Here is a 22,714-nt window from a genome sequence, read left to right on the forward strand (position 1 = left end):
ATAGGAATCAGGCAAGCCATGGGGCTCCTGAATGCTCATTGGACCCCTTGGGAGACTGCCCAATAGTCTTCTAGGACACTTAATTCTTATTGGTTTCTTTTATTAAATGTTTTTAAATTAATTAAACTAGATTTACTCTAGCTTAATTCTCATTGGTCCACTTCAAGGGTCTTCCAATAGGAATTGGGCACACCTTGTGGGCATCTGGCCTAGGGAGCTGACATGTGTCCCTCATTCCCTTTGTGTAAAGGGAGCCTGTGTGTGTGTGTGTGGCTTTCTCTCTCATCCCCTAGCTTTGGGGCTCACCCCCTCCCATGTAGGGATATGCAAAGACTTTTTAGGGCACACACTAAGCATCCAATTTTCCCTAGGGTTGACCTTTGGACACAACCTTTGAATTTTGGAACCTTAGCATTTTGGAAGTCTTAATGGGCTGAACCTTAGGGTCTTTTTGTCCCATTGTTTCACATAGCTCTTTTGCAGATGGCCCCCCCTTTGGATCCCTATTTTCCCTCCTTTGGATCCCTACTGTGGCCGGTCTGCTAACTTAACCAATATTCTAGCTTTTTCTCCCTTGGCACTTCCCCACATTAAATGATCAGTTTAATATGAGAAAATCATTTAGGAGAATTAGATATTGATTATTATGACATTACCTCTCTCTTGAAATCATAGTCGTCCTCGACTATGGTGTAGAGAAGATAAAGCATATGCATGAGTCCTTTTCTTAGCGGGTAGAGGATCCCTATGTTACCCTACGACATCATTCCATAATGGATGACTAGTCCATTTGGCGCTTGAGAGCCTGAGGCTGCCGCAAGCATGTCTGCACATTAGTCCTATCAATATTCCATAGTAGAGTGACAAGCTCTACTTGGTGTTCGGGAGACGTCGTCTCCGCAAACTTGATTTAAGCATGCATACTACTTCATTTTTGTGCACAAATAAAGAAAAAGAGAGTCTTATAAGACAAAAATTTTTGTTCATTTTTAACATTTTGTACATTTGCTTACTCTTGGGAAGCATTGTAAGCATTGACAAGGTTTAGGTTATCCTTTAATTGTATGCCTTGCATCCATCTAGCATCTTCAAAAGGATAATTCTTAAACTTAATAAGATATCGTCGGATAGTCTTACCGCCTCTTAATACCTTGTCTTCATGTCGGAGAATGGACTCGGGCTGCAGCACCTCCTCGTGGTCCACGATCTCCGGTGGGTCTTCAATAGTTGGTTCTTGAGGTGGCTCTCCTTTGTAAGGCTTCAAGAGGCTCACATGAAAAGCATTGTGTATGAGCCAATGATTGGGCAACTTAAGTTGATAGGCCATCTCATTGATTGGCCTAAGAATCTGGAAGGGACCATAGTACCTTTTTGCTAGTTTAGCATAGTACTTTTGGTGGCCCGTAGGATTCTTGCCCGTCGTGTGCCTTAATCGAGCCTTGGGAAATTTTAACAAGACCCAATCGTTTTCTTTAAAGGCTTGGGCTCTTCTGTGCTTGTCAGCAGCAGCCTTTTGCCTTTGCTGTGAGATAGAGATAGCATCCTTAATCTTTTGGAAAGATTCTTGTAGGTCTCGGCTATACTCATCTGCAGCGAAGATCTTCCCATGTACCTTAAGTAGCAAGGGACTTTTTGATCTTCCCTCAATTACCTCGAAAGGTGCTTTTCCTGTAGAAGTATGTACAGTGTTATTGTAAGCATACTCTACTAAGGGTAAGTACTTCTCCCATTGGGATCTTTGATCTACTTCCGTTACATAGGCTTTTAGTAGATCGAGAATAGTTAGGTTAGCTATTTCACTTTGGCCATCAGTTTGTGGATGATAGGCCGAAGAGAAGTTTAGCCTTGTTCCTAAATTCTCAAAGAGACCCTTCCAGAAATTACTGGTCATTCTAGGATCTCTATCCGACACTATGGACATTGGCAAGCCATGGTACTTGAAAATTTGCGAAATGAAGAGGGTTGCCATTTGATGGGCTTTGATAGTCTTTTTGACAGGTATAAAATGAGCTTGTTTACTGAACCTGTCTACTATCGTCCATATTCCCGTATTCCCATGGATAGACTTAGGCAATCCAAAGATAAAATCCATGGATATGCTCTCCCATGGTGAATTAGGGATTGGCAAGGGTTGAAGCAATCCAAGTTGCTTCCCTCTATCAAATTTTGTCTTTTGACATACCACACATTTGGAAACATACTCATGTATGTTCACTTTCATGGTAGGCCAATAGAAATATGTTTCAATTCCCTTTAGGGTAGACTGAATCCCTCTATGCCCCGCATATGGGGGAGCATGAGATTCATACATTACTTTCTCACGTAGTGAGTTAGTAACGCATAGTCTATTGCCATAGAGAAGATAACCATCTTGTAAAGTAAATGGTTCTTCTTTCTTCCCTAATGCAAGGGCTGAAATCACATCTCTAAAATCGGGATCAATAGCATACTCATCTATCATTGAAGATAGATCATTGTGAGTTGCTATGGAAACCGCATTCACTCTCGGTCGTCTTGAGAGTGCATCGGCTACTTGATTATGCTTGCCAGCAATGTGAGCAATATGAAAATGAAATTGCGAAAGGAAATTTGCCCACCTCATTTGTTTGTCGAAGAGCTTGGTCTGCGTCATGAAGTACTTAAGACTTTGGTGATCCGTTCGCAGAATGAAAGGAGTCCCCAATAAATAGTGCTTCCATGAGTCTAAGGCATGTAGAACTGCAAGGAGTTCTTTTTCGTATATGCCTAGAGCTTGCTCAACAGGGTCGAGCCTTCGACTCTCATAGCCTATGGCGTGCCCTTCTTGGAGCAAAACAGCCCCAAGGCAATCACCACAAGCATCACATTGGACCTCAAATGGTTTTGAGAGATCCGGTAGTGTAAGCACAGGTTGAGAGATAAGCTTTTCTTTAAGCTTTTCGAAAGCATTGTTCTCCTTAGCAGACCACGTATACCTAACATTTTTCTTTGTTAGGTCATGTAATGGTCCCGCAATTTGTGAGAACTTTTCTATGAAGCGTCTATAGTATGCACACATACCTATAAAGCTTCTTAGTTCATGAAGATTCCTTGGTTTAGGCCATCCTTTTATTACCTCTAACTTGGATGGATCCATTTGGATTCCATCTTGAGAGATAATGTGACCTAAATATTGAATCTCTTGCAAGAAAAATTCACTTTTCTTTCGATTAACATAAAGTTTATTCTCTCTTAAAACTTGAAATATTACCTGGAGGTGTTGCTTATGTTCCTCTAATGAATTAGAGTAGATGATAATATCATCAAAGAACACTCCAGTGAAGGTTCGATGAGGTCTGAACAGCTTCTCCATCAAGCGGTTAAATGTGGCTGGTGCATTAGTCAAGCCAAAAGGCATGACAATGTATTCGTAAAGACCAAATGTAGTACGAAATGCGGTCTTTACAATGTCTTGATCAACTATCCTTATTTGATGATAGCCACTTTTTAGGTCAATCCTACTGAAGTAGGTCGATCCTTGTAGCTTATCAAATAGGTCTTCTACCCGTGGAACGGGAAACCTATTCTTGATAGTGATCCTATTTAGTGCTCTATAGTCGACACACATACGATATGTGCCGTCTTTCTTTTGCACTAATAGCACAGGTGAGCAAAATGGAGATGAGCTAGGCCTAACCATGCCCTTCTCAATTAACTCATGCACTTGCCGCATAATCTCCTCTTGTTGAGCTTGAGAAACTCTATAAGGAGGTTTGTTAGGCGGTGAACTTCCTGGAAGAAGTTCAATTGCATGGTCGTCATTACCTCGTTTAGGAGGTAGCTCACAAGGGATGTCGTCAATAAAGACATCTTGAAACCCCTTGAGAAAATTGGATAACTCTAATTCTTTTTGGTTGCTTTTATTTCCTTTTGCTAAAGCATTAGGTTCATTTTGAGAATCTTTAACAAAAATCATGTACACGGAAATAGAGCTCTTTATTGACTTGTTGAAAGCTGGTGTATGTACAACGGGGATGGTGTTACCCATCTCCCTAGCATCTATATACATGTCCTTTTCCCTGAACTTAAAGGAGATTCTCCTTTCAGGAAATTTAACATGGGCAGCCAGACGGTCAAACCATGGTGCCCCTAGGATTACATCCTCATGCTTGAGAGGAGAGATAAAGAAATCCTCTTTGTCCACATAGCCTTGGACATGAAGCCTCAATTTCCCGATTAAGGGAGTGACTGAAGCTTCTTGCCCCTTGAAGGCACTGTCTGCGGGTAGGATATCTCCCATCTCATAGGATTGTATGCCTAGCTTGGTGGCTAACTCCATAGATATAAAATTGTGAGTAGAACCAGGGTCAAAGAGAATAAAAGCATCATGTTCTCTTACCTTTCCCCAAGCATGGCATAGAGGAGATCCTTTGTGGTGAGTTTGGTGAATCTCCTCCTCTTGGATTTCAACCAAAGAAGCTCTAGGAGGATCTTGGCGGTTGTTCTTTTGGGGACAAGCGCGGTACGCATGCCCTTGTTCGCCGCACTTGAAACACCGGTTATCTTTACGATAACGCTCAAGCTCTTCAGGAGAGAGTTTATTCTTTCCTTTGTAAACTCCCTTCTCTTTAGCTTTGTTGGAATTGCCCTTAGGAGACTTTTGGACATTGTCCTTCCCCTTAGGCTCATTGGTACCTTTGTTTTCCGGGGGCTTATTATTTCTTTTACCCCCCGTTTGGAAATTGATTCGCGAGGCCACCATAGTATGGTGTATTACCGCCGATATGGTACGTGGCCTTTGGGAGTTGACATACTCCGCCATTTCTTCGGTTAAGCCCGCACAAAATTGTTGCTTTTGCTCTCCAAAATCCAACTTTTTGAAGACAGTGGCTTTGAGTTGTAGGTCCCAAAACTTGTCTACATATTTGTGGATGGATTCATTGGGAGAGAGCTTTAAGCTTCGCCATTCGGTGAGTACTTTGTCTTTGGCATCGGTGGCCAAAAACTGCTTCATAATGGAAGCTCTTAAAGCCTTCCATGTTCGTGGAGCTTCACCGTTGGCTCGTAGGCTAGACCACCATTGTCTGGCGGACTTTTGAAAGTGCATAGCTACATGGCGTAGCTTAGAGGACTCCGTGAAGCCCTCATCTCCAAACGCCGCATCGAATTGCTGGATAAAGGCCAAAACTTTGTCTGTAGCACCGAAGGTGCCATCATAGGTAAGGAAAGAGATGCTCTTCCCTCCCTCTTTGAATTTCTTCAGCTTGGACGACCTCTTCCATGCGGCATAGGATTTCCTATGGCCTCTTCTTTTTATGGTTCAAAAGTTCCACCATCACTTTCTTCAGAAGATGAAGAATTTGAAGAAGGTGGAGAAGAGGGTGACCTCTTTCTCGCCTTTTTCTTGTCTTGATCTTTGTCGTCTTCACCATAGCTTTCATAAGAGGAAGAGGATAAAGAAGATGGAGAAGAGGGTGTCCTCTTTCTCGCCTTTTTCTTCTCTTGCTTTTTATCATCCCTCTTTGAATTATGGCGTGGAGAAGAGTGTGATGGTCTTCTCCGCTTTGGTGGTGATGGAGAGCGTTTAGCCCGCCGTCTTCGTGGAGCCATCTCCACCGAGGTGGCGGGAGACTCGCTTCTTTCTCGTTCCTTCGGTGGAGGCTCTTGAGTTCTCCTTTGGGAAGGAGATGCATCATCAAGAAGTAAGTTCTTGAGCCCTTCATATGGATTCTCTTCTTCTTCCCGAATCGGAGAGAGACCTCTTTTGGTAGTCTCACAAGGAGGCTTCCTAGGTGTTCTCTCGTCATGGTGATGAGCTTGGAGAATCCCGTGAGCACGGAGCTGCCGTTGCACTTCACTTTGGAGAGATGGATTGCCCATGGCTTGTTGAAGCCTAGAAACAAGATAATTAACAAGCATTGAAGCATCATTAGTAGCTTGTTCATGAGCAAAATCAAAGTTATCAACATTAATTTCACTCTCTTTAATATTGTCAGCCATTCTAACAACTTTTAGGTGTAAACTTTTTAGGTGTACTTTGGCACTTCAAGCCCTAGTTGCTACTCCTCTTTACCCCTTTAGAAAAAGCACTCAAGCTACTGTACCCGCGGCTCGAATACCATTAATTGCAAGGAATAGAAGAGAGGGTCTTTCGACACCAAAACAGCGCCGGCTCCTGTCAAGCTTCTAATAGCTCAATAGTGGTTAAGCCGTAGGCAAGCCCCGTAGGACTCCACTATTAAGACCATAGCTCTCGACGGTGATGCCCCGTTAACTGCACAAAGGCAGGCGCACTGCAAGGCTGAAAAATCCCTATTCTACTTACTCACAGGCAATTAATAACACCAACCATTTGTAGCTAGCTTGAGGACCTCCCTTCTTGAGCAAGAAAAGAGAAACCTTGAGCTCTGATACCAATGTAACATTTAATGGCCTAAAATCTTATGTGTAGCGGAAATTAGCATGAACATAGTGAGCATTTCATTAGAGTTGATTCCTAATGAGAATTACAAGAGTGCTTGGGTGGAGAGAGCAACAAAAAGCATAACACCTAGTTAGATAGCATCGACAATACTTTCAAAAGAGAGAACAATTAAGCTATTGACAACAGTTGAGGACCGGATTTGCATGGAGCCGGTCCCCCCTCCAAAAGGCTTTGTATTATGGTTTCTCCCATCAAGAGAGACATTGTACAATACAATTCTTTGTGTTCCTTCAAGACTAGCTAGTGCAATGAAGATGGAAGCTTCATACACCAAGCAAAACACTTAATCAAACACAACTTGAGTTATCCCCGTTCTCAGACCCAAGACCTCACACACCTTCGAAGATGGTGAGAGCTAGCAGGGTATGAGAGTAGATTGAGAGGAAAAAGAAGTATCTTACGAGAAAGAAGTACATCTCCTCACATAATCACTCATATTAGCATAGCTTAGCTTAGTAATTAGCTTGGTAGAGAAGATGAGCATGCATTGAAGCTTGGCTCTTGGTTGGATTTGCATCCACATGCCAAGAGAGTGTTGATGTAGGCTTCTATCTCACAAGCTTGGAGTAGGTGATGAGCTCTCCATTAAAGCTTGGGAGGAGATAGAGTATTTTCCCTTCACACATGGTCAAGTGTGAGAGTGTGTGTGTCAATGCCAAGCAAAAATCAGCCCCCTCTCTCTCTTGGGCGAGCCCTAGCTGCTAAGTTAGTCTGGCTTTTGCCTCATTGGACCTCCCCAGGTCAAGCCAATAGGGATTAAGCAGCATAAGTGATAGCCTTCTGACATGTGTCCCCCTTTCCCCTTTTGTGAGAGCTTTAGATAATTAAATAATTAAACTAAACTCTCATTGGACCCCTTTGCCTCCTGGCCAATAGGAATCAGGCAAGCCATGGGGCTCCTGAATGCTCATTGGACCCCTTGGGAGACTGCCCAATAGTCTTCTAGGACACTTAATTCTTATTGGTTTCTTTTATTAAATGTTTTTAAATTAATTAAACTAGATTTACTCTAGCTTAATTCTCATTGGTCCACTTCAAGGGTCTTCCAATAGGAATTGGGCACACCTTGTGGGCATCTGGCCTAGGGAGCTGACATGTGTCCCTCATTCCCTTTGTGTAAAGGGAGCCTGTGTGTGTGTGTGTGGCTTTCTCTCTCATCCCCTAGCTTTGGGGCTCACCCCCTCCCATGTAGGGATATGCAAAGACTTTTTAGGGCACACACTAAGCATCCAATTTTCCCTAGGGTTGACCTTTGGACACAACCTTTGAATTTTGGAACCTTAGCATTTTGGAAGTCTTAATGGGCTGAACCTTAGGGTCTTTTTGTCCCATTGTTTCACATAGCTCTTTTGCAGATGGCCCCCCCTTTGGATCCCTATTTTCCCTCCTTTGGATCCCTACTGTGGCCGGTCTGCTAACTTAACCAATATTCTAGCTTTTTCTCCCTTGGCACTTCCCCACATTAAATGATCAGTTTAATATGAGAAAATCATTTAGGAGAATTAGATATTGATTATTATGACATTACCTCTCTCTTGAAATCATAGTCGTCCTCGACTATGGTGTAGAGAAGATAAAGCATATGCATGAGTCCTTTTCTTAGCGGGTAGAGGATCCCTATGTTACCCTACGACATCATTCCATAATGGATGACTAGTCCATTTGGCGCTTGAGAGCCTGAGGCTGCCGCAAGCATGTCTGCACATTAGTCCTATCAATCTTCCATAGTAGAGTGACAAGCTCTACTTGGTGTTCGGGAGACGTCGTCTCCGCAAACTTGATTTAAGCATGCATACTACTTCATTTTTGTGCACAAATAAAGAAAAAGAGAGTCTTATAAGACAAAAATTTTTGTTCATTTTTAACATTTTGTACATTTGCTTACTCTTGGGAAGCATTGTAAGCATTGACAAGGTTTAGGTTATCCTTTAATTGTATGCCTTGCATCCATCTAGCATCTTCAAAAGGATAATTCTTAAACTTAATAAGATATCGTCGGATAGTCTTACCGCCTCTTAATACCTTGTCTTCATGTCGGAGAATGGACTCGGGCTGCAGCACCTCCTCGTGGTCCACGATCTCCGGTGGGTCTTCAATAGTTGGTTCTTGAGGTGGCTCTCCTTTGTAAGGCTTCAAGAGGCTCACATGAAAAGCATTGTGTATGAGCCAATGATTGGGCAACTTAAGTTGATAGGCCATCTCATTGATTGGCCTAAGAATCTGGAAGGGACCATAGTACCTTTTTGCTAGTTTAGCATAGTACTTTTGGTGGCCCGTAGGATTCTTGCCCGTCGTGTGCCTTAATCGAGCCTTGGGAAATTTTAACAAGACCCAATCGTTTTCTTTAAAGGCTTGGGCTCTTCTGTGCTTGTCAGCAGCAGCCTTTTGCCTTTGCTGTGAGATAGAGATAGCATCCTTAATCTTTTGGAAAGATTCTTGTAGGTCTCGGCTATACTCATCTGCAGCGAAGATCTTCCCATGTACCTTAAGTAGCAAGGGACTTTTTGATCTTCCCTCAATTACCTCGAAAGGTGCTTTTCCTGTAGAAGTATGTACAGTGTTATTGTAAGCATACTCTACTAAGGGTAAGTACTTCTCCCATTGGGATCTTTGATCTACTTCCGTTACATAGGCTTTTAGTAGATCGAGAATAGTTAGGTTAGCTATTTCACTTTGGCCATCAGTTTGTGGATGATAGGCCGAAGAGAAGTTTAGGACCCACCTACCATGCAGGGGTCGTGATTTAGGACGACTTAGCATTGGCACTTTGCCCATAAAATAAGTCCTCGATTTAGGTTCCTTTTAGTGTTGTTGTGTGTTGATAGCAACCAACAATCATATTAAACAATTCATCCTTAGTCTGTCCTTGACAGAGTTGCGAGTGTGATAGCGGAAGCGTAATGCATGAAGCGGTAGAATTGAATCCACCACACTAGCATGCCTTGCATGCAGAAATGTAAGCCCTTGCGGAGAGTGATGGCCTCAACCGTGAGAACCAAAACCATAAGTGCCTTGCACAGTTTAGACTGGTAGGGATTCCGTGAGCTGATATTCCCTATTTTGCCAGTTACCCGAAGCCTTGCTTCCTATAAAATTGCCAAAGCACTTTGCTTTGCATAATGACAATAATTGCCAAGTAAAGTGTAAATAGGAAAAACCAAGAAAAACTTAAACTTGGCTAACCTAGTCGTTGCTGTAACCAATTGGCCCAATATTCCATGGAAGAAAAATCGCTTAAAAATGGCACATAGCCATATCTGCTGCATTAGTGGGGTATGTCGTATGTACATATACGTCCCTTGTATCATATACGCCCGTCTGTTTCTCATGAAATAACCTGTTGGCATATTGTCAAGTCCGTCCCAAGTTTGTATGCTCATATCAGAGGCCAAACATGGAAGTCTTGTCTTTGCATGATACTTTTTAGTAGACCCACTTTGGATGCTACCATTCCTCAAAGCTACAGATATTCTTGCTCATAGACAAATGTCCTAGTAAAAGAATGTCGACCTTGTCGAGCAGTCAAAATAATTGACCTTGTCAAATTGTACAATGTATTGAAAAGCAAAACATAAAAAATTTCTTGCAAAGTATGTACCTCGTACCGGATTGGCTTGATGATGGAGACGAAGTCGTGCTCCAGTGATGTCTAAAAAACAAGCCCTAACAGTTTTCTTCATAGCTTCTTGAAATGGTCGTTAATGGTTTGTCCTGTCAAGCACTTGCTGCCTCCTTCATCAAGATTAGTAACAGACCGTGCTGATCTCCATGAGATTCTCTAGCACCACCATGCCCTAACCTTTGGTATGCATGGATAGAAGCCTTGCTGTGAAACGAGAGCATTTCTTACTCAAGCCTTGCTTGATTTTGGTCGTCAAACCAGTCATTGATCTTCGGACAACCAAAGTTTGCTAAACACAACCCTCGACATGATCCAACCGTGTGGGGTTTTTATGCTTTGGATAAGTCATGCGTGCAAGAAAATTTGATAACATTACGGTTTGCACGAGCCTTGCTCATGTCTTGATGCAACATGTTCTTGAGAAAAAAAAAGTGGTATTGAAAGCTTTTATTTACCTCCTATTGTTTACCTGCTAAATGCCTTTGATAATTTGTCGTATTGGCCACTGTGCCTGCGTTTTCAAGCCTCCTTAAACCTCGAACCATGTCCAATCTTGAGCCAAAGCCTTGCCCTAATACTGAAGATCATTTCCCTACAAGCCAGAGTTGACCCGATTGTTGCAATCCTCATTGTATGCCAACTTCAATTATTGAGAGACGATCTAAGCCACTGTAATTGTCTGCAATGCATTCTAGTTTTGCGATCGCCAAATCTGTCGACTCTCATTTGTGTCAACTTGAGACGTCTTGCTAATTGTCCTATGAGGCCAACTCTGCCCATGGGCAAATGCCCTTAGTTGGGATTGCCCAAAATTAGGGCACCCAATTTACAATGTAAAAGCTACAAAAAAAACGATGGCGGGCTACTGGAATTTGCGCCGAGAGAGAGAACGACACCATGACTAACAGGTTGCACCATCAGCCACGTTGCAGAGTTGAGTATTGGTGTGCTTGGCGTTGCGATCCCAACGAGCCGAAGCTCATGTTGTTTCGTGGTGGTCGACCTTCGACCCTTCCCGCTCCAAGAGTGCTTGCACACGATCGTTCCTCCCCCCAGTTCTCTGAACAAGGGCGCTTACCCGCGGCAGAGCTTCTCATGTATGCAACTTGCATGCATGCATGAGTTTCACAGATTGCTCGCCCAACGCTTGCAAAAGCAGTTCATGGCAGCACATACCCCTGAATTCCCATGAACAGAAAGGGAGAGAGAGATCGAGAGAGAAAACAAGAGAGGGAGACCATGCCTCCTGCTTCCATGCCCTCTTTTGCTTCACTGTGCTTTCCTTCTCTTTCTCGAGCGGCTTTGATACCAATGAAAGGGCAAGGGGACTGGAACATGCTCATCACCACCCAGCCATGCCCTATATAGTCCCTTGGCTTGCTAAATATAGAGACCCCCTTGGCTGCATGGCCGTCCTGGCCCTTGGCCGTGCCTGGTCCTACCCTTGGCATGACAGTCCCCCCTCCAATAGGCATTTGTATTATAGGTTTTCCCATTAAGAGAGACTTGGTACACTACAATCTTTGTGTTACTTGTGACCTAGGTGATGCAATGAAGATGATAAGCTTCATGCATCACGAGCATAACATAAACTTTGTATAAAGCATTAACTATCCCAAGCCCCAGTTCCACGGCCTCAAACACCTTCAAAGGTGGAGAGAGCTAGCAGGGAATGAGGGTCGGAAAGAGGAAGAAGATACATTTCATAGGAGAAAGAGTTAGTTCCTCATCATCACTCTTCTTGCTAGCATACATAATATCATAGTAATGAAGATGGATAAGATGGAAAGCTTAAGCATTGAAGCATGTCTCTTGGTTGGATTTGCATTCCATATCCAAGAGTGTTGATCTAGGCTCTCAACTTCTCTACTTGCTTGGAGAAGGAGATGGAGCTCTTACACTTTTCACTTCACACGATGAGAGTGTGTGTGAGTGTGTGTGGGAGAGTATAACCCCCAAGCATGCCCCTAGCTTCCTTGGTCGACCCCCGTTTGTAGCTCATGCTTGAAGCTCATCGGACTCCTCTGGGCCTAGCCAATCACAAGCAAGAGGCATATCAAGCAAGCATGCTAGTCTTGGAACAAGTGTCCCCCTTTCCCATTTGAGAGAGAGGACTTGATAAATGTAGAAACAAATAATTAAATTAACTCATTTATCATTGGACCCCTTGGGAGGCCAACCAATAAGCTTTAGGCACACCATGAAGGCAACATGAGGAGGATCTTGACAAGTGTCCCTTTTGCTTTCTTTGTACCAAGCTTGCCTTGGGTGAGGGTGTGTGTGTTCTCTCTCATCCCCTAGCTTTAGGGATTCCCCCTTGTTTTGTAGGGATGTGATTTGACTTTTTGGACACCTTAGTCAGCAAGCATGACAAAGCACCTCAAGCCTGGGTAGTGTTCCCACAAGCACTTCAGGCTCCCTAGTCGTTAAGTATGTCAAGCACCTCAAGCATCTTAGTCATCAAGCACGACAAGCACCTCAAGCACGACAAGCACCTCAAAATCTTGGGTTGGGTTCCCACCTCAAGCTCAACCCTAGCTTACCTAAGGTCAAAGGAATTTTTAACACTAACCTTTGGAGGTCTTCAATGAAGCTAACCCTAAGGTCTTTTAAGCTCCATTAGCATTGCTCTTTGATAGACCGTTTCCCCTTTGGACCCATTACCTTTGGTCTCTTGCCGAGATGCATCTGAAGCACATACCTATATTCTAACCCTTGTTCCCATTTATTCTCCCACATTAAATGATCAGTTTAATGTAAGAAAATCATTTGAATTGATTAGATATTAATTTTTATGACATTACCTCTCTCTTGAAATCATAGTCATCCTCGACTATGAGGTAGCAAAGATAAAACCTTAGTCATTAGTCAATCTTGCTTAGTGGGTAGAGGATCCCTTTTTACCCTATGACATCTTTCCAAGATGGATGACTAATCCATTTGGTGCTTGGGAGACATAGCTACCGCAAGCATGTTTGCTCTTTAGTCCATTTCATTCTCCCAAGTATAGTGACAAATTCTACCCCTTGGTTTTTGAGAGACGTCGTCATCACAAACATGATTCTAAGCATGCATACTATTTGAGTTTGTGCACAATAAAAAGGAGAATTAGTCTTATAAGACAAAAACATTGATCATTTGAAAGAAATTTGTACATTTGCTTACTCTAGTGTAGCATTGTAAGCATTGACAAGGTTCATACTATCCTTAAGTTGTATTCCTTGCATCCATCTAGCATCTTCAAAAGGATAATTTTTGAACTTAATAAGATACCGTCAGACAATCTTACCATATCGTAGTACCTTGCTTCATACCGAAGGATAGCTTCGACTTGTAGCACCTCTTGTTGGTCTTCAATTTCGAGAGGGTCTTCAATAATTGGTTCACTTGGTGGATCTCATTTGTAGGGCTTAAGTAGGCTCACATGAAAAGCATTGTGTATGAGCCAATGGTTGGGTACCTTGATTTCATAAGTCATCTCATTGATGGGCTTGAAGATTTGGAAAGGACCATAGTATCTTTCTGCTAGCTTAGCATAATACTTTTGATGGCCCGTAGTATTTTTGCTCCTCGTTTGCCTCAGTCAACCCTTGGGAAACTTAAGTAAGACCCAATAATTTTCTTTGAATGTTAAGGCCCTTCTGTGCTTGTCAACACTAGCTGTTTTCGTTTGTTGAGAGATGGATATAGCCTCCTTAATATTTTTAATAGATTCTTGTAGGTCATGGCTATACTAATTGGCAGCGAAGATCTTCCCATGTACTTTAAGTAGTCAGGGTCAGTAGAATACTCATCTATCATAGAAGATAGATCATTGTGAGTAGCTACAGACACCGCATTAACTTTTGGTCATCGTGAAAGTGCATTGGCCACTAGATTGTGCTTACCAGCAATGTGAGCAATATGAAAATTAAATTGCAAAAGAAAATTTTCCCACCTCATTTGTTTATCGAAAATCTTGGCTTGCATCATGAAGTACTTGAGACTTTGGTGGTATGCTCGTAGAAGGAATGGAGTCCCTGCTTCCATGTGTCTAGGGCATGTAGAACGGCTAAAAGCTCATTCTCATAAATTCTCAAGACTCATTCATCCGTATTGAGCCTTCTGCTCTCATATGCTATGGCATGTCCTTCTTGAAGCAAGACTTCTCCAAGGCAATCACCACAAGGTTCACACTGGACCTCAAATGGATTTGAAAGATCCAGAAGCATGAGGACTGGTTGGGATGTAAGCTTCTCTTTGAGCTAGTCAAAAGAATTTTCCTCCTTAGTAGTCCATAATACTTAATGTTCTTCTTTGTTAAGTCATGTAATGGTCCTGCTGTTTGAGAAAATTTAGCTATGAAGCGTCTATAGTATGCACATATACCAATAAATCTTCTTAGCTCATGTAGATTCCTTGGATTAGGCCATGCTTTTATTACATCAAACTTTGATGGGTCCATACGTATACCATCTAAAAAGAATAAGACCTAAGTATTAAATCTCTTGAAGGAAAAATTCACTTTTCTTTTGGTTAAGAAAAAGCTTGTTCTCCCTCAATGCTTGAAAAATCACTTGGAGATGTTGCTTATGTTCCTCCAAGGACTTGGAGTAGATGATGATATCATCAAAAAGCACTCCAGTGAATTTGCCATAGGGTCTAAAGATTTTCTCCATTAGACGATTGAACGTGGCTGGTGCATAGTCAAACCAAAAGGCATGACTAGATATTCATAAAGGCCAAACTTTGTACAAAACGCGACCTTTAGAATATCTTCATCCACTATCCTTATTTGATGATAGCCATTTTTAAGGTCAATCCTATCGAAGTAGGTAGAGCCTTGTAGCTTATCGAACAGATCTTTTACCCGAGGCACGGGAAATCTGTTTTTGATAGTGATATGGTTTAGTGCTTGATAGTCCACACAAAAAGCTTCAAGCTCTTCAAGAGAGAGTTTGTTTTTACCTTTGTAAACTCCCTTCTCCTTGGACCAATTGTTGTTGTTATTGTTGGAATTTCCTTGGGAAGAATTTTGGGCATTGGTTTTCCCCTTTGCATCATTTTTGTCTTTATTTTCCATGTGCTTGATATTCCATCTAGCCCCTTGTTGGAAATTGATGTGCGAAGCAACAATGGTGTGGTGGATTACTTTGGTAATAGAACCAATCCATTGGGAGTTTACATACTCGGCCATCTCCTCAGGTAATCTCGCACAAAACTGTTGCTTTTACTCGGCAAAGTCTATCTTTTTAAAGACAGTAGCCTTGAGATTCAAATCCCAAAACATTCCTACATACTTGTGGATAGACTCATGAGAGAGAAGCTTCAAACTGCACCATTCACTGATCACTTTGTCCTTTGTATCTTTTGCAAGGAATTGCTTCATGATGGAAACTCGTAGAGTTTTCCATGTCTTTGTGGATTTTCCATTGCCACAAAGGCTAGCCCACCATTGACAAGCCAATTTCTGGAAGTGCATAGCTACATGGCGTAGCTTGGAGGACTCTCTGAAGCCCTCATCTCCAAAGGCAATATCAAATTTTTGGATGAAGGCCAGTACTTTTCAGCGGCACCAAAGGTGCCATCATAGGTGAGAAAAGAGATATTATTTCCTCCCTCTTTGAAATTTTTGAGTTTTTGTGACCTTCGCCATGTAGGGTATGATTTGCGATGTCCTCCCCTCTTGTATTCTCTAGGAGAATAGTTGTAGCTTTCATTGGAAGAGGAGGAAGGTGAAGAAGAAGGAGAAGAGGGTGACCTCTTTCTTGCCCTTTTCTTCCTTTGTTTCCTCTATTCCCTTTCAGAGTGACGAGGAGAAGGACTGTAGGTTGAACGTTTCCTCTTGGGAGGAGTTGGCGATCGTCTAGACCATCGTCTTCATGGAGCCACATCTTCAAAGGAACTTAAAATTTCATTAATTTCTTGCTCTTTGGATTCCTCCTCTCATATGGGAGAGAGTCTTCTTTTGGGGTCTCTTCAAGAGGCCTCCTAAGCACTCTCTCCTCTTGAGAGGAAGGAAAATCCCATTATAAGCGCAAAGTTGTTGAGTAACTTTGGCTTGCAAAGCAGGGTTGCCCATAGCTTGTTGCAATTTAGTAACAAGATAATTGACAAACATGGGGGCATCATCATTAGCACCTTCATGTGGAAAATCAAAGTTATCAATGTTCCTTCTACTCTCTTGGTTATTGTTAGCCATGTTAACAAAATTTTGAGTACTTACTTAGTGCATGCTTTGGAAATTCAAAACCTTAGTTGCTACTCCTCTTGGCCTTTGAAAATAGGCACTTAAGTATCTACACCCACGGCTCGAAGTGGTTAATTATAGAGAGTAGTGGAGTGGGTCTAATATTGCAGAATTGTTGAGGGCTAGCTCCTTTTGTACTTCTTATGGGTCAATAATGGTAAAGCCGTAGGCAAGTCTAAAAGATGCCATTATTAAGTCCAAATCTCCCGAGGTGTGCACCATATCCCATATATGGGCTCAACCAAATCGATGATAGATCCCAGTCCCACTTGCCCTAATATAATTAACAAGATCAACCAAAAAGAAAAGAGAACAAGCATTTAGTTAACTTGGCATGAACAATACTTTTGCAAGAGAGAGAGTTTAGAGAACATGACAACAGTTGAGGACCGGATTTATGTGGAGCTGGTCCCCCCTCCAATAGGCATTTGTATTATAGGTTCTCCCATTAAGAGAGACAAGTGGTACAATATAATCTTTGTCTTCCTTGTGACCTAGGTGATGCAATGAACATGGAAAGCTTCATGCATCACGAGCATAACATAAACTTTGTAGAAACCATTAACTATCCCAAGCCCTAGTCCCAAGGCCTCAAACACCTTCAAAGGTGGAGAGAGCTAGCAGGGAATGAGGGTAGGGAAGAGGAAGAAGAAACATTTCATAGGAGAAAGAATTAGTTCCTCACTTATCATCACTCTTCTTGCTAGCATACATAATATCATAGTAATGAAGATGGAGAAGATGGCAAGCTTAAGCATTGAAGCATGTCTCTTGGTTGGATTTGCATTCCATAGCCAAGAGTGTTGGTGTAGGCTCTCAACTTCTCTACTTGCTTGGAGAATGAGATGAAGATCTTGCACTTTGCACTTCACACAATGAGAGTGTGTGTGAGTGTGTGTGGGAGAGTATACCCCCCAAGCATGCCCCTAGCTTCCTTGGTGGACCCCCCCTTGTAGTTCATGCTTGAAGCTCATTGGTCCAGGCCTATCCAATCACAAGCAAGAGGCATATCAAGCAAGCATGCTAGTCTTGGGACAAGTGTCCCCCTTTCCCCTTTGAGATAGAGGACTTGATAAATGCAAAAACAATTTATTAAATTAACTCATTTATCATTGGACCCCTTGGGAGGCCAACCAATAGGCTTTAGGCACACCATGAGGGAAACATGAGGAGGAGCTTGACAAGTGTCCCTCCTGCTTTCTTTGTACCAAGCTTGCCTTGGGTGAGGGTGTATGTGTTCTCTCTCATCCCCCTAGTTTTAGGGCTCGCACCCTCTCTTGTAGGGATGTGATTTGACTTTTTGGACACCTTACCCCCAAGCACCTTAGTTAGCAAGCATGACAAAGCACCTCAAGCCTAGGTAGTGTTCCCACAAGCACCTCAGGCTCCCTAGTTGGTAAGTATGACAAGAACCTCAAGAATCTTAGTCATCAAGCACGACAAGTACCTCAAGCACCTTAGTCATCAAGCACGATAAGCACCTCAACCTTGGGCCAAGTTCCCACCTCAAGCTCAACCCTAGCTTACCTAAGGTCAAAGGACTTTTTAACACTAACCTTGGAGGTCTTCAATGAAGCTAACCCTAAGGTCTTTTAAGCTCCATTAGCATCACTCTTTGATAGACCATCTCCCGTTTAGACCCATTACCTTTGGTCCCGTGCTGCTGAGATGCATCTAAAGCACATACCTATATTCTAACCCTTGTTCCCATTTATTCTCCCACATTAAGTGATCAGTTTAATATGAGAAAATCATTTGGGTTGTTTAGATATTAGTTTTTATGACACAAATCATTTTGGGTAGAGTAGCGGATGTTATTGTGCAAGCATGTACAATGATGGAGTAGACATACTATCATCATGTTTGCATGCCATGCATGCATAGCCAAAAAATAGATTGGTAAACCCTTGGCTTCAATAACACTCTCAACCTTGGGAGATGGCATGGATACATCACAGTGTGGCGTTGTCAGACTCAATTGTGGACTTATATTAACTTAATGTCAAACTTATGTGTGCCATTATCCTTAATCTAAAGTCAAGTGATAATTCCTCGGCACATAAGAAAATCCTTGCTTCACATGAAGTCTGGCAAATCATTGTGCATTGCATAATAGATAAATCTTTTTGAGATGGAAGGTTAAATTCCAAAAAACAAGCATACCTTAAAATCTACTAACCTTGTCGCCCCTTTAAGATGAGTAGCCATTGTGCCAAGTTTCCTGAAGTCTGTATGCTACTAGCATATTCCAAACTTTGAAAACTTCTATGCAAGATGTCCTAAAGTGAAGCCTTGCTTCACATAAGCTCATGGAAAAATGGGACAGAATATATCCTGAGTGCTCATAGCTAACAAGTGTTCCTATTCATATACATATGTATGAGATTGCCCAATATGAATAGAGATAGCATCTACAGCTTAGCTATCAAGTGGCAACTATTGCCAAATATTTCTAGATCCAAGCAACATTTGCTTGAATAAGTTCAAAAGTGAAACTTAACATTTTTACCGAATACCTTTGGCGTCAAGTCATAGCATCCCATGTGTGTGATGATCGACATTGGATTCGGCTGATAGATGTGGATGCCAATGTGATTTTCAATGTGCTTCGTGTACTTATACTGCTTGCTCCCTAGCAAGCTACAAGAAGTGATTATGCATCCAATGCATGGATCCATGCTCCTTAAAGCCTTGCTTCTTCGCTGGGTAGCACAAGGAGGAGATATCAAAAATAGGATATCCGACGTAACACACAAGTCAATTTCTTGGGTGTCGATATATGGAGCATTTCTCCCGTAATGCAATTGAGGTCCCCAATGCTAATTCTTAGCATTGGAACAAAAGGGCGGCCATGCCGAGCACCTGTGTCTCCTGCAGCAATGCTAACGAGAGACTATGTTGATCTCCTTGAGAGTGAAAAGCAGTGTTGTTTGGCCTTGCCATGGCAGCACAACTTAACTTGTGATGAGCATGCTCTATCGGGTATTCAGAAGAAGGCATACTTGTTATTGAGTCTTTGTGTAGTCAAGTCGTGCTTGCCTCTGGATTTCTTATATTGCACACACATCTTTTGCACGCCATAACCAACGAGCACATTTGCAATAAAAATAAAAAATCAATTGCGTACCTGATGAGTGAGTTGTACCCATTTGCCTTACTGTCGTAAAGCTCAAATGAAGTTCAATGAAGAAAAGATCCTTGTAAATCCGTAAATTTTCTCCACAATTCCAATGAGAGAGAGACCTTGCAAGCTTGTCGGATCTTGGTTGGCTTTGGCGACAATGGGTTGATCATGACCATTGCGGACTACATTGGTTCTTTTAAAGGCCACATGCCTTGCATGTACCTGCATGCCATGAATGTTAGGCAACCTTGCCTTTGCATCAAACTTGAACTTTTGAAGAGATCTTTATAGATTCTTGATGATCCGTTCAAATAAGCCTTGCTTCATAAGTGATGAGATCCAAATCATTAATGTAATACCATCCAAAAACATTGACTTTGGTTTGTAGCCATGCATGTCTTGCATGCTTTTCCTTGATTGTCCTTGTAGGATTGGCCATGAAAAAGCCCTTGTGTTTTTGTAGGGCATTTTGTCGAGTGGTAGGATTCTTACTTAGGGTGCAAGAGATATCGAGTTCAATTCTTTGACTGTCAGCTGAGCTGCCCACATCAATGCCATGTCAATTGCTTGCCGATTGTTGGTGGACCTCATAACCGAGGGCACCCTCCCTTCATCTATAAAAGTTTTCCCTAATTCCTTTGGCATGGGCGTTCAAGTGTGAACAATAGCTTTCAAGGACCCATGGCAGCGAGTTGCAGTGCAAGAGAAAATCAAGCAAGATATATGGAGAGCGGGGAAAAGCCCAGCCCTATGACATCTTTTTCTCCCCACGCCAGTGCAAGCAGGTTGATGCCTTCAGTGTGCGGTTTTGTTCTGCTTGCCTGAGACCTCTTCCCTTCACAAGTTTTCGTGCTCGCATGATTCTCGACAGACACTCCTCACCTTCTCCATGACCTGCATGGATTGCATGAGAAGACCACGCCCTCCTCCTCCTTTCCCAAAATCCTGAGGCTCTGATACCAGTGTGAGACCAAAGGGTGGACTGGCATATCATTCTCCTCCCAACCTCCCTACTTAAAGCCCTTGGCCCTTGGCCCTTGCAAATAGGACCCCTTAACTTATGCTTGGCCTTTGGCTCCTAGCCATATTGAGCCATTCAGTCTCTGGCCCTTGGCATGTTTCTTAGTCCTACCGTTGACCTGACAGGTAAGGCAATGGTGAAACATCTCTGATGGAATGCCATATGGTCAGTGGTATGGGACAAAACCTTCATGTCCATGCAAAGAAGGAAGGGAGGGAACAACCATTGTTGGAGGCGGGAAAAAAAGTCCGCCCATGTGGTGCTAAGATGCGAGTGTAGGATCCAATGGAACACTAGGTGGCATGGTGGATGTGAAGTGTGTGGGACTCATAATAGGAGTGCTAGTAAGAAACACGGGTGGATGGGTGGAGGTCTAGAACCCAATGGTGGATGCATTGATGTGGAGAGGGAAACCTCGCCGATATGAGATTGCTTCCCCAAACTAGGGCAGTATAGGTGTATTTTTTGTCTCTTTAATCGATTCAAATATTCTCTTTTGGTTTTTATTAAAAAACATAGATAAAAGAATAAAATTCATATATAATTGACCATATACTCATACCTCAATAGACAGACATGGGATGAATGAGAAACATGATGGGCCTCTCTAATGCTTACAATGTATAATGTGGTGTTATTGTGAAGTAAGTGGACACTCTACCAGATTGAAGGAGTAAGGATCAAAAGTGCATACTTGAATCATGCCGCACCCAAAAAAGTGAGTGGCAATGTGCAAGGAAGTTTCCTTCTTTAGACTCCCACTAAAGGAATGAGATTCCCATTTATGCAGAAAAGTTGCTCCCATTTTGCTTTCAACTCGCGATAATTGATCTTAAGGGGCTACTAACATCGTGGATTGCTTGAGTTTCCGATGGGTATTCCCGAGGATACTGGATGTGAATTTACAAACTAGAAGATCTCTCCAAGGAAAGATAGCTGGTATTGTTGAGAACATGGTTTCAAGAGCTCTTACTTTAGGATCAACCTATTGACTTTTTGTCATGTCATAAGCAAGCAATTGTACCAATCCATCTTGTTTAAGTACAATCAAATGGAGTTGAACTTGCCACCATGAGATGTTTCCCCTCTCCACTTTTATATCAGTGATGAAATGAGAGCGGTGCTCCTAGGAGCCCACTTGTGAGTGGTAAATATCCACATGTGAGATATAGAATGGTTTCTTGATAAGATCTCCATTGTCATGGAAGTATGCCCTCGCTTGTGTCTTCTCCATGCAAATTGAAAGTATGATGTAACTCTTTGTGATGGGACTATAGTGCATGCCAATGGAGTATGATACCCTACTATAGGATTGCACACAATCAAGGAGGGCACCCCCACTTTGGTTTCTTTATGAATTGCAAACATAAAAGACAATGCACTGATGCAACCAATTTGTCATCAATCTGCAAATTGTTGTACTAATAGTGGTTGGTGATGGGCGACAAGCTAAAGCTACTTTTCCAGTAGGTCCCCTAATAGGACCTGCATGCTCTATCGTGGGTCACAAGAAAACATGCATATCTTACACTTCAAGGTGAAGGCATCGTCAATTGGTAGGGATGTGAGGCAACACAGAGTGCATCGGCTGTGGTTGACATGCCCTAGAGAAAGATGCCACAACTTGCAAACAAGGTGACCCTACAAAACATATGCCAAACCAAGAAGCCTAAATATGCATTGTAGCACATCTGCAGTTGTAATTATCTGATGCCCTTTCCTTACAGATGGCCATAGTAGAGGGTGTAGTTGAGGCAAGAAGGGAGGTCTGAGTAGAGCTAGTGACCTCCATATTCTAATCAAGAGTGGTGTTGATAGGTGTCTATCGTCTTTAAGAAGAAGATGTAGAGCGTTGCACGCATTGATGATATCAGCCTGCCCTTGGCTGCTACCTAGTCTACTCCTTTGTTCCCTATCCCCTGTGCACCTCTCTATCGTGATTGAGCATTTGCTTTGTCTTCTTCCTTCCCCTACCATGGTGAGCATGCAAAAGCTGGGAATTGCATGCGCTATGTGTAGGGTTGAGAGACATGTTTGCTATTTTTAGGGTTAAGAAGCTACCTTCACACAAAGCTAGCTAGTTTTATTAGATTAAGGTAGCAGTCACGCCATGTATAGATATTACTTTGTCTCTTGCATGGTCGCATGTGCACAATTTATTTGTATGCAAGTCTTATTTGTAATTATGCACCAACCATATATAACTAATAATTGTGGCACACATGACTATATTATAAGAGTTAAGCAAGACGAGCACACTATCGCCCACCAAGGCA

The 22,714-nt window shown here is 42.4% G+C and overlaps 1 pseudogene; it reads right to left on the bottom strand.

Moving 5' to 3' along the window:
- Positions 1-21,270: 21,270 nt before the first annotated feature.
- Positions 21,271-22,230, bottom strand: LOC147457615 (uncharacterized; annotated as a pseudogene).
- Between the last annotated feature and the right edge of the window lie 484 nt (positions 22,231-22,714).

The sequence above is a fragment of the Adiantum capillus-veneris genome, chromosome 5, assembly GCF_014529385.1.
Source record: "Adiantum capillus-veneris isolate H3 chromosome 5, ASM1452938v2, whole genome shotgun sequence".
Lineage (NCBI taxonomy): Eukaryota > Viridiplantae > Streptophyta > Polypodiopsida > Polypodiales > Pteridaceae > Adiantum > Adiantum capillus-veneris.